A 9363-nucleotide genomic window follows, 5' to 3' on the forward strand; every position below is an offset into this window, starting at 1 on the left:
AGGTGGATGGACCTAGAGTCTGTCATACAGAGTGAATTAAGTCAGAAAGAGAAAAACAAATACCGTATGCTAACACATATATATGGAATCTAAAAAAAAGCGGTTCTGAAGAACCTAGGAGCAGGACAGGAATAAAGATGTAGAGAATGGACTTGAGATATGGGGAGGGGGAAGGGTAAGCTGGGACGAAGTGAGAGAGTGGCATGGACATATATACACTACCAAATGTAAAATAGATAGCTAGTGGGAAGCAGCTGCATAGCACAGGGAGATCAGCTCAGTGCTTTGTGACCACCTAGAGGGGTGGGATAGGGAGGGTGGGAGGGAGACGCAAGAGGGAGGAGATATGGGGATATATGTATATGTATAGCTGATTCACTTTGTTACAAAGCAGAAACTAACACACCATTGTAAAGCAATTATACTCCAATAAAGATGTATAAAAAATAAGAAGCATACTGATCTTTTAGACAGAATTTCCCTTCTCCCATTAAAGGTGGCTGTGATTGATAGAAGAGAGTAATTTATGATGTCAGTAGTTTGTAAGAGAAGGATTTTTGTCCACATGATTCTAATGCCATGTATTTCACTGACTTCTGCTATCCTTAAAAAATGAGATAACAGAGTATGATATAGAGAACTGCATTTGGGGTCAAAAGATGTAGATTCTGGGTTTTAGGTCTAATATCTTCTTGTACTGTGTTCTTATGTGAACCACTTAAGGCCATTTCATCTCTAAAATGTGAAAGTTGAACTTTAAGTGACGTCTAATATTCTTTCTAGCCCTTACATGTTGTAAGTCTACATCAGTTGCTGGATGTTCCACAACAAAGACCTCAAAGTACACACATTAACCTACAGTATCTTTCTAAATATTCTGGATTATTGAGCCCTAGATCAATCCCCTTTTACTGGGTGTACTTTGTTAAATGCAACACATGATTTTAATTCCATGCCACTTAGTATACCTTCAGTACTCCTCTGCACTTGTGTATATGCTATGCCAATTCTCTCTTGACTAACCAGGCTGTTGCATTTACAAGGCCAGTTTATTTGCCACTAGTTTATCATCTTTTGCAAATCTAGTGAACTACCATATGGCTTGTTCTCCTTTAGCTGAGCAATAAAAGCCTATTGAATTAGACACACTGTCTATTCCAGCCAGCATTAAAAGGCACACCATGAGATAGTGATCCCAGAGAAATCAGAGGAACCTAGTCACTGTAATAAGGAAGGGAATTACAGAACACCTGGTGGCAGATTATCAAGCCTCTCAAAGCAAGGCCCAACAAAGACCTCAACTATAAAGCCGTCAGGAAGAACCACTGAGCATAAGACATTTTTTACTTTCTTATAGACTACAGCAGGATAATGGCAATCAACTAGAATGGGCAGAACATTTCTAAGCCTGCAAAGTGACACTTATATTTTAACCTTCTGGCTAAGTGACTCAAACATCATTCAATGAGCACCTATTATGTGCCAGGCATCGTGTGCCTGTACTGGTGATACAGAGATGAATAGGACAAGGTCCCACGAGGTTCTTGCTCAGTCCTACTGGAGGAGACAGGCGAACAGCTAACCACAATATAACAAAGTAATAAATGCTACAACAGAGGAGAAGCTTCGGTGAGAAGGCAGAAAATGAGCCACAGAAAGAAGGACGGGGAGGGCATTCCAGGCAGCCAGAATGGCCAGGGCAAAGGCCTGTAGTCAGGGAAGGATGTGTTCTATGGAGAAATGTGGAAAGATGGTACCTGTGAAAGAATTTCATGTACATAGGAACAGGAATGGCAGAAAGAAGTGTGAAATGTTTATTTTATGGAACGAGGAAACTAATTTTGGAAGAGCTATCAGAAATGGCAACATCTAACCTGAACAAAAAAGAAATGTGATTTCCTTCATACTTCAAAAAATCTCACATGAGAGTCCACCTTAACTGATGTTGCTAGGGCATTTTCTTTTGATTACGGTGGCTTCTCACCAGAAAGAAATTTTCAACACCTTGGCAATTACATTCTCTCACTTTTACTAATTTTTGGTTGTGCACCTGGCTTTTCTAGGAGCCTGATAAAAGGCCACTGAGAAATTTGAATATATTCTAATTTTAGGAGGCTGACATATGCTAGATGCTCAAGCTAAAATAATGATACCTGCAAAAATGCATTTAAAAGAGATACAACCAGTAACACAAAAGGGGTCAATGAGTAATGTTTTTCATTTTTCCTCTCACACATTTCTTACTTAAATCATTTATGTAAGCCATGACTTTAAAATACCTTCTTGTTTTAGCTATACTCTCAAACTAGAAAGATTTGGAAAGTAAATCTCTTTAAAAAAAAGCAGCTAATTTTTCAAATGAAACAATCTTGCCTAAGCCCTAATTATCACTTCAGTATTTGTAGGCTAAATCTATATTTGAGGTGGAAAAAATAACATTTTTTGACAAGGTCTCTGGAAGGAGTGAGGAAAGCCACTATTATTTTAATAGGAGTGACTTTAAAATCACAAGCTAAATTCTTAAGACCAACATGGAATAAATTGATCAGTAGGTCAAAAATTGTTAGTTAAAATAAAGTTGAAGGCAAAATTAATAAATGGAATTTTTGGTCTTTTTTCCAATAAGACAATTCATAAGAGTGCATCTCCTCAATTTATGTCAGGCATACTGTGCCTTATTATTCAATAACCTTTTGAGAGAGAATATCCCAGGTAAAGATTCCAAAACCATTAGATTATATTAGAAATACCCTCTTACCCTTTCTTCCCTTCTCTTTTTTCAACAGGATCTATGTCCTCATCTGCAATGAGGTGATTTTGTGGGAAACCATGACTGTAAGTTTTACAGAGCTGTCTCAAAACAGTGAATCAACAGAGCACTTGACTCACAACTTATTTTAGGAAGGGGTTCTGGGGGTAAGCTGCCAGCCATGGTTACTTTCTTTCTGAGAGCCTTATCCATCTTTACTCCCGTAACTCAGAGTTAAGATGCTCCTCCTTATATATTCTACTAGCTATAGCCAATCAAGCTCTTGCCTGGGGACCAGCAGCTGGGGGATCCCTCAGGAAGCTGGGTTCAAATCCAAAAAGCCTAACTCCAGAGCTCACGTGTCAACCACAATCCTGTACATTCTCTTTCTCCCTCTTATATAACTCATCACCAAAGAACACCTGGAAATGAAATACTAGACATTCCCATTCAAATAATGATAGTAATACTTATAACAACACATAAAATCACAAAAAATATAAACAACCAATAAATATTCAACTCCCTTGTCATCAAAGATATGCAAATCAAAACCACAGGACAGCTTTTTTCACCTAGCAGATTATCCAAAAAAAATTAGGTATAATATCCATATTGTCAACAATGGCTGAAAATGATACTTTTAAATATCATTATGGGGTTATAATTGAAATTACCTTCCTAGAGAACAATTCAGCAATATTTATCAAAAGCTGATAAAATGTTGAGGCACACACCCCAAAAATCCACTTCTAGGAATTTCATCAAATCATCATACATACACTGAAACAAGGATATTCACTATAGCATTATTAATAATAGTGAGCAAGGGAAAAAAAACATAAAAGTACAACAATAGAGTTGTTAATATAAATTTGAGTATAACTACTAAAATATCCTCTTTTGGGGAACATTTAGTGACCTCCAAAAACATTCTTAATACTTTACATAATGAAAAAAAGAATATAAAATATGATTCTAATTTTATAAAAGCAAACATATAGGTAACAAACAGGAAGTAAGGAAATCAAACCAAGAGACATCCATTCCATTTCTTCCCTCAAGGCTGTTGGTTCTATGGAAGATGTGCCTCCCCACCCCATTTTGGCCCATCCCCAGTCAAATGTCCTTAGACCTGTGAGCCCATCCCCAGTCAAATGTCCTTAGACCTGTGAGCCAAGACAGAGTGTAAAATACCTGAAGTCTTATTCTTCATTTACAATCTACCATATATAAATACCTACAGAAACAAGGCTAAGAAATAGAAAGGGCATCTTCGAGGTTAGAGCCACAAACCATGCAAGCAACCATCAGGATCCCATAGCAATTACTATCTTTATCATTAAATTTAGCACCCATTGCTCTCTATACAACTTCTAATTTCAGGTTAGTCCTATCTCAGCAACTATATTGTGGGATCATCTAAGATAATCACTGTGTCTCATATAGCAATCCTTATCATCTGTGAACTTAACAGTCATGTTTTAACTATCTTCCCAAGCAACTCTGAAGGTGGTAATTTGTAGATTTCATAAGCTATGAACTTGACCCAGTGTGCAGTTAGAATGGCTTTCTAGCTAACTGTCCATTTTCCACATTTAAGTGAAATATTGTTTTTATCTATACATGGTCACACATGCAGTAACTTCTTAAAGAATGAAACTTTAATTTCCTTGTGAAAGTCAGAACACAGGACTAATAGTTCTTGGATATTTGGACAAATACAAGAAATCAAATTCAACAATGGCTCAGATTCAGAGTGTGAACAAGTCCACTATATATTCTATATGAAAACAAAAACAGGCAATTTATTAATCTTCCAAGTGTTCCAACCAGGAGAGCTGGTTAATACCAAAGAATGCAACTGCTAGATTATGTGGTAATAGTATGTTTAATAGTATGTTAGCACTTTTATTGGAAAGTGCCAAACTGTCTTCGAAAGCAACTCTGCCACTTTACATTTCCACCAAAACTGAATGAGAGTTCTTGTTGCTCCACATTCTCACCAGCATTTGGTGATGCCAGTGTTTTGGATTTTAGTCATTCTAATAGGTGTGTATTGCTATCGAATTGTTTTATTTTGAAATTCTCTAAAGACATATGATGTTGATCATTTTTTCATCTGCTTATTTGCCATATGTATATTGTCTTTGGTGAGGTGTCTGTACAGATGTCTTGACCATGGATTGTGCTTTTGGTGTTGTATTTAAAAAGGCATTGCCAAACCCAACCAAGTTCACCTGGATTTTCTCTTATCTTTTAGAAGTTTTATAGTTTTGCATTTCACATTTAAGTCTATAGTCCATTTTGGGTTAATTTTTGTCAGTTATTTTAATAAAGGAAATTTAAATAAGGAATTAGAGAACTAAAAAGGCAAAAAAGAAGCACTGAGGTGACACAGATATAGTAACTGCAAGAGCAGCAAAAGAAAGTGGTTGAACCAATGCTTAGGAATGGGGCTGCACAGAGCTGGAACCCAAACTGCTGTGAAGATGGCATGGGGCAGCTGGTGCTGGTACCTCAGAAGGTCATAATGAGTGTGGGAAAAAGAAAAAAAGAACCACCGTCACCACATGCTCTTTAAGGATTCTTATGTCTTTGTTACGAATTGGTCCTTTTATCATCATGAAATGTCTTTCTTTATCTCTGGTATTTTCCTTGCTCTGAAGTCAGTTTTGCTATGATAGCAGATCTTAAATGTTCTCACCACAAAAAGGAAATGGTAATTATGTGAGGAGCTGGAGATGTTAGCTATCACTATAGTGGTAATCATTTCATAATATGTAAGTGCATCAAGTCAACATGTTGTACACCTTAAACTTATACAATGCTATATGTCAATTGTATATATCAATAAAGCTGCAAAAATATATATATAAAAGCAGGTTTCTTATAGACAACATATAGCTGGGTCTCATTTAATCCCGACTGAGATTCTCTGTCTTTTAACTGGTGTATCTTAGACCATTAATATTTAAAGTGACTACTGATATAGTTGGATTAACAGCTACCATAGTTGTTATATTTTCTATTTGTTGTCCTTGTTGTTTCTTTTTTGTCTTATCTTTTTCTACCTTCTGTTCTTTTTAAAAAATATTTATTAATTTATTTGGCTGCACCAGGTCTTAGTTGTGGCACGCAGGATCTTCATTGATGCATGCGGGATCTTCAGTTGCGGCATGCGGGAACTTTTTATTTTTTTAATTGCAACATGCGGGATCTTTAGTTGTGGCATACAGGCTCTTAGTTGTGGCATGAGGGATCTAGTTCCCTGACCAGGGATCAAACCAGGGCCCCCTGCATTGGGAGAGTGGAGTCTTAACTGCTGGACCACCAGGGAAGTTCCTCCTTCTCTGGTTTTAACTAAGCTTTTTATATGATTCCATTTTTTCTTCTCTCCTAGCATGTTCATTACAACCAGCCCTCTGTATCCATGAGTTTCACATCAGCAAATTCAGGTTGAATGTGTGGATGTGAAACCCATGGATACAGCTGACTGTACACCTCTCTTTTTACCCTTTTTAGTGGTTATGCTTGAGTTGGCAATATACATTTACAACTAATCCAAGGCTTCTTTCAGATAACGCTATACCACCTCACGGGTAGTGCAAGTACTCTATGACAGAGTACTCTTATCTCTCCCTCCTGTCCTTTAAAACATTGCTATCATTCATTTCATTCAACCATAAGCTATAATTATGAAATACATTAATACTATTATTATTGTGAACAAATTGTTGTCTGTTGATTTTCAGTTTGTTCACTTTCTTATTGTGAGAACAGGAGTGGTGACTACTAAGCTCCTTAGATGTCAGAACAGAAACTGGAAGTTCCTATTTTTTAAGTAGATAATCATTAGCAGTATTTATTATACAGAATCCTAAAATTTCTATCTTGGTTTCAAACTACTGTATAATATCATCTACATCATTTTTAACTGGGGGGAACCATTCTACCTTCTCAAGTGTGAAGGCTCTCATTTCACAGCTTTCAGGAGATTATCCGATTTTGTAAGTTTTAAGAGGTTAACATTTCTGAATGATTTTTAATTTTGTGTTTATGGAAGTATTAACATTGTGCTGGAGCTATACTTGGCTGAAAAATTCAATGAGCTAAAGGTCTAAGCCCCTGCCCTTAAGGAGGTAATAAATTATATTTTAAATGTTAACACTACAAAGTATAAAACAAAATGTACCTTAAAATACACCTATCATTCTTCACTTATACTTAAGAACATGGCTTCGGAGGCAGAAAGAAATGTTTTTAGATCTTAACTCTCCCTTATTAGCTTTATCATAAAGCCTCTCCTTATCCTCATTTCCTTCTTCTATAGAATAAGGATAATAAAACCTACCACACTGGGTTATTATAACAGATGACCTTATGTGCTTTGCACATAAGTTCACAGTATAAATAGTACTTGCTGCTGCTGCTGTTGTTTTTATTGCTTTTATCATTAGGCTATACCTCCTTTATCTGCTATTGCCACAGTTGAAAACATTTCAATTATGGAGTCTACTCCACTTTTGTGTAGGCATACCCTAGCTGTATCTATTGTATTTGGACCATTTTACTGCCCCTCCTATTTCATGGGAATGAATTTTATGAAGAAAAGTTTTCCATTCTATTTTGCTCTGTCCTTATAAAATCTAGTCCTCATTAATCCACATATAAAATGCTACTTTGTACATTTAAAAATATGAACCAACAAAAAGGAAAAGTAAGTGAAAACTTTTTGGGTGCAAACATAATGCCAAAAGCATTGGGGAAAAATATCTATAAATAAAACAGCAGCTAAACTACTTTTTATAGCAGGAATTGGTTCATAGAACTGGCTTTAAAATACCATTTAATACTTCCTTTCTTTCTAAAGGTCTAATTCCACTTCTGAGATGCCAATTCTCAAAATGAATGAGCTTTGTAAATTCCTCAAATTGAGAGAAATTTAAATTATACCAAAACTTTCAAACCCAACAGCCTTAATCCTGTAGCTTTTTGTAGGTAACCTGTATTTGTCAGAGTTTTGTAATAATGAATTTTTCTTCCCTGAGTTTTGTCTGTGCCAGCAAACCTTTTCCAAAATTTAAAAAGAAAGTCTAAACTGAAGGAACTTTTTCAGAATACAAGGCAAAACTTGTATCCTTTCCCATAATTATTAAGGAAACTAAAATAGCTTCTTTAAATTAATAACCCAGCTCCTTCTCACAGCAAGCACAGAAGAGATACTAAATTCTTCAGATTCCTGTTTAACTTCTGTCCCATGGGATTTGGATTTAAAATTCTCTTCAAATAAATTGAATGTGGGCCTAGTTATTCAGTGACAGAAATTAACATTAAATTTCAGAAGCCAAATCAGAGAGAAGGCGACCTATACTCCTGGACACGAGTGGTCTTGGTTTCTTCACGGAATGAAGAACGGATGAGAAAACCATTACAGGAGTGCCTCCTTATCCACACAGGATACGTTCCAAGACCCTCAGTTGATGCCTGAAACTGTGGATAGCACCAAACCCTATATGTACTGTTTTTTCCTATACATACAAACCTATGATAAAATTTAACTTTTAAATTAGGCATGATAGGGACTCCCCTGGTGGTCCAGTGGGTAAGACTCCACACTCCCAATGCAGGGGGCCCGGGTTCGATCCCTGGTCAGGGAACTAGATCCTGCATGCATGCCACAACTAACAGTCTGCAGGCCGCAACTAAAAGATCACACGCCACAGCTAGGCCCAGCGTAGCCAAAATAAATAAATAAATTTTTTTTAAAAAAATTAGGCACTGGCTTGTGGAAGGACTGGGTAGAACACAAGGAAAGTTGGCTGCATGAAGATGGAGCTCTTTGCAGACATTGCGCCTAAGACGGCTGAGAATTTTAGGCAGTTCTGCACTGGACAATTCAGAAAAGATGGGGTTCCAACAGGAGACAAAGGGAGCAGCTTCCACAGGGTCATAAAAGATTTCATGATTCAGGGTGGAGATTTTGTTAATGGAGATGGTACTGGAGTCACTAGTATCTACCGGGGGCTGTTTGCAGATGAAAACTTTAAGCTTAGACACTCAGCTCCAGGCCTGCTTTCTGTGGCAAATAGTGGTCCCAGTACAAATGGTTGCCAGTTTTTCATCACCTGCTCTAAGTGTGATTGGCTAATGGGAAGCACGTGGTGTTTGGAAAAATCACTGATGGACTTCTGGTGATGAGAAAGATTGAGAATGCTCCCACAGGCCCCAACAATAAGCCCAAGCTGCCTGTGGTGATCTCACAGTGTGGAGAGATGTAGTTCAGAGGAAGACTGAATCAGGCCTTCCCTTGCTCGGGGTGATGCTCCTGAGTAAGATAATCTGGATTGGCCCCTGTGTTTGCTTCCCTGCCTGCTGCTGCCCCATTTGATCAAGAGACCTCACAGATTCAGAAGCCAAGATTTTGTGTTTAAGTTTTCAACTGTAAATAAAGTTGTTCATTTAAAAAAAAACAAAAAAATTAGGCACGGGACTTCCCTGGTGATGCAGTGGTTGAGAATGCCTGCCAATGCAGGGGACACAGGTTCAATCCCTGGCCCGGGAAGATCCCACATGCCACGGAGCAACTAAGCCCATGGGCCACAACTACTGAG

General features: G+C 37.4%; 1 protein-coding gene and 1 pseudogene across 2 annotated transcripts in view; one reads left to right on the plus strand and one right to left on the minus strand.

The window, feature by feature from the left end:
* Window positions 1-9363, minus strand: part of OXCT1 (3-oxoacid CoA-transferase 1) — a 131338-nt gene that overhangs the window by 80079 nt on the left and 41896 nt on the right. The window lies entirely within an intron of this gene.
* LOC102994663 (peptidyl-prolyl cis-trans isomerase H-like) lies at window positions 2830-9082 on the plus strand (annotated as a pseudogene).

Source organism: Physeter macrocephalus, chromosome 8 (assembly GCF_002837175.3).
Source record: "Physeter macrocephalus isolate SW-GA chromosome 8, ASM283717v5, whole genome shotgun sequence".
NCBI classification, from domain to species: Eukaryota; Metazoa; Chordata; class Mammalia; order Artiodactyla; family Physeteridae; genus Physeter; species Physeter macrocephalus.